The 3,279-nt window shown below is 36.4% G+C and overlaps 1 long non-coding RNA gene across 2 annotated transcripts in view; it reads left to right on the top strand.

Moving 5' to 3' along the window:
- LOC309495859 overlaps positions 1-3,279 on the top strand; it is a 173,026-nt gene that overhangs the window by 44,276 nt on the left and 125,471 nt on the right. The window lies entirely within an intron of this gene.

The following is a 3,279-nucleotide window of genomic DNA, read 5'->3' as shown; positions in this document are numbered from 1 at the left end:
GTTCTTATAGAGGACGTAGCAGAGACAATATTACCGGAGTTTGTTCCAGATGTGCCGAGCAGATAGCGATTCAGAGAGGTAATTGACAAACAGATCGATGACCTTGAATCTGTTTGTCTGCCACTGTAAAGAACGATGCTTCTTTTGAACAGCCTCGCACAGATCCATGCATTCTAGAAGTCCACCACAGGATAGCAGTGTCGGCTCAGTTTTGATGTCCATACGCTCACCCCACCCCCACCGTTCATCCCCTCTTTCTCCTCCTCCTTATAAATACATTATTTATTTCCTGCTGGAAACACATCCTCTTTGTTTAAATATTCATGAGGCTGTGAAACTTCTTTCAGGTAGTCACATTACCTGTCCTTCTATATGCCTTACACTAGGGGGCTAAGAACACCACCAAGTGTGTGTACGTGTGCATTCATTGTGTAATTATTGTGTTTAAATGTGATATTTCAAGGTCAAATGTTTCGCTTACTGTTATAGCAAACTGGTAACAAGTATCTGTGCTTTGAAACTGCATTGTTGAGTGACAGAGAATGAACGACCACTCTTCTTTAAATGCCTCCGGAGCCTTTTCGAGTCATTGTTGAGAGTCAGATGGCTTTTGCATACCAATTCGCCACAGCTTTCGCCTTGAATCCCACAGATAGCTAGCGTCCAAAGAGCCAGACATGCTAGGTTCAGTAATAATACGGCTTCTGCACGTCCATGGCTTTATCTGAGGTTTGTTCTTGAGTTTAATAGATGAGTGTGTTCATATGTTTAAAAACGCTTATCAGCTCAGTACTCAAAGGCCTCTCAGAAGACACAAGCAATGGGGAAGCCCTTTAGATAAGAGCGAGAGGGAGAGATTACTTCGGTTTTCTCCGGCTGAAGCACAAGAAAGTATGAGGAGGGGGGGATGGATAGTTTGAGGTCACAGCTACGGCGTGTCTTTATTTAGCATTAGCTACTGATTTCTGCACACAGTAGCCACTTCATTCCAGAACTTCAGGCTGACACTTTTAATAACTTCTTTAATGAGTCATTAACAAACATATGTAATGTTGTGGATTCAGTGTAATGTTAAGCTCTATTAGCAGCATTCGTGGCCTAATTTCAATTACCACAGAAAAGAGTTTAAACACATCTGATATGTTACTGTGTTGTTATTAAAATTATGTATATATTTGTTTGAAAGCAGAGACTGTGGTATTAAAATACATGGTCGCTTGACAGTAGATCATGTTAGCATAGTATGATTAAAATAGTTATCCGTGTAAAGTTTTATATATATGTGTGTGTGTATATATTTAAAAATATATATATATATATATTTTCATTTGTTTTAGTTCGTTTTTTATTTTATTTCTATCTAATAATTGTAGTACTTCAACTTAAACTTGTTTCAGTTTATTGCCAAAGACATCATTTCTAAATTTGGTTTAGTTTGTTTTTCAGCTAATATTTATATTTTATTTAATTTCAGCTTTATTTAAATTAATGTATATGTTTTTAATAGTTTTAGTTAATGATAATAACCCTGATATGCATGTTTGTATATTTGTGTGTGTATTAATACATATCTCTCTCTCTCACACACACACACACACACACACACACACACACACACACACACACACACACACACACACACACGTATTATGTGTTATATAATATATATATATATATATATATATATATATATATATATATATATGTATATATTATATTAATATGTATATCATGTGTATGTGTATACACACACACACACACACACACACACACACAGTATGTGTGTGTGTGTGTGTGTATATATATATATATATATACACACATATACATACACACACACACACACACACACACACACACACATATATATATATAGATACTGTGTGTGTGTGTATACTGTGTATGTGTATACATATACAGTATATATACACACACACACACACACAGTATATATATATATATATATATATGTGTGTGTGTGTGTGTGTGTATATATATGTGTGTGTGTGTGTGTGTGTGTGTAGGCATATGTGGTTTGAAAGCAATTTTCAGGTTTACATACCAGCATTACAAGACCAGTCGGTTACTATATATATATATATATATTAAAATATCACACACACAATATTTCTCAAGAAATGTACACAGGAATGTTATGCCACAATTTTTTTTATTTTCTTTTTATGTTTCCTCTACCAATATTTAAATGCATTTAGCAGATTTTCATCCACCATCAGTGCAGATTCTGTGAGAATCATGTTTGTTTATGATAATAATAAAAGTTATTATGAAGTTTTACCAAATTGTTCCTAAAGTGCACTGCAAAACCCTTTTGAGAAACTCCCTCTCTCCTCTTGCTGCTTCTGGTTTGGCTACAGAAATGAGTTCACAGAAACAGCGACTGGCAGGGAAATCAGACATGACTCAAACACAACTGTAGGTAAATGAGAGCAGGGTAAAAACGATCAGATTGTCCAGTCAGTTGTTGTGGGTCTGCCAGGTGACATAAACAGAAATCACAGTTGTGCTTGGCATTAATTGCCTATCATACACACGTATGCAGGCCAGAACACATTGCGTCATCATAAATACTTCAGCAATGTTTTACAAGGCCCTGACTCAGGGGCTCGCCACCAGAGCTAATCAATATGTGTCAACGTTATACAGAACACATCATTTGCATAATGTAAAACTTGTGAGACAGGAGTATTAAGACAGGAAAGGCTGTTGTGAAATTGGCCTGAGCACAAACCACTGGATGAATGGCCACGCTAACATTAGTCATCCCCCAACACAAGCCCACACACACACATACAGCCCAGTGTGATTTACCTCGGTGTCTGAGGCCACACCATAATGCCACATTGTTCTGCCATTAGCTCCTCAACAGCCTCTAAACTTAATTTCCCTGATTTGTGTCAAAGCGCCGACAAGCTTCACCATCGATTAAAGTGTCAAGGGAGGCTTAAACCCATGAGGAGACTGGTGTGTGTGTGTGTGTGTGTGTGTGTCACTTGTTTAGTTTAAACATGAGATAAGATTTCATAAAAGTGGTGTGACATTTGTTGTTCCATCGTAAGATATTTCAAACAGCATTTTGTTCCTTATATTCCTTACAAGTGAAGGCAAAAGAGCGATTAAAATGGTAACATAAATGGTGATCAGTCAAATATATTCACTTTCCCTTATATTTTCAAATAATGTACATTTATTTTTATGTTAGGGAGCTATTTCTGCTTCACTTGACCCTTAAATATGACTTCTGTTTATTCAGTCATG

Source organism: Leuciscus leuciscus (genome assembly GCF_965113295.1).
Source record: "Leuciscus leuciscus genome assembly, chromosome: 1".
Lineage (NCBI taxonomy): Eukaryota > Metazoa > Chordata > Actinopteri > Cypriniformes > Leuciscidae > Leuciscus > Leuciscus leuciscus.
Note: the sequence above shows the minus strand (reverse complement) of the source record. Positions and strands in the feature narration are given on the sequence as shown.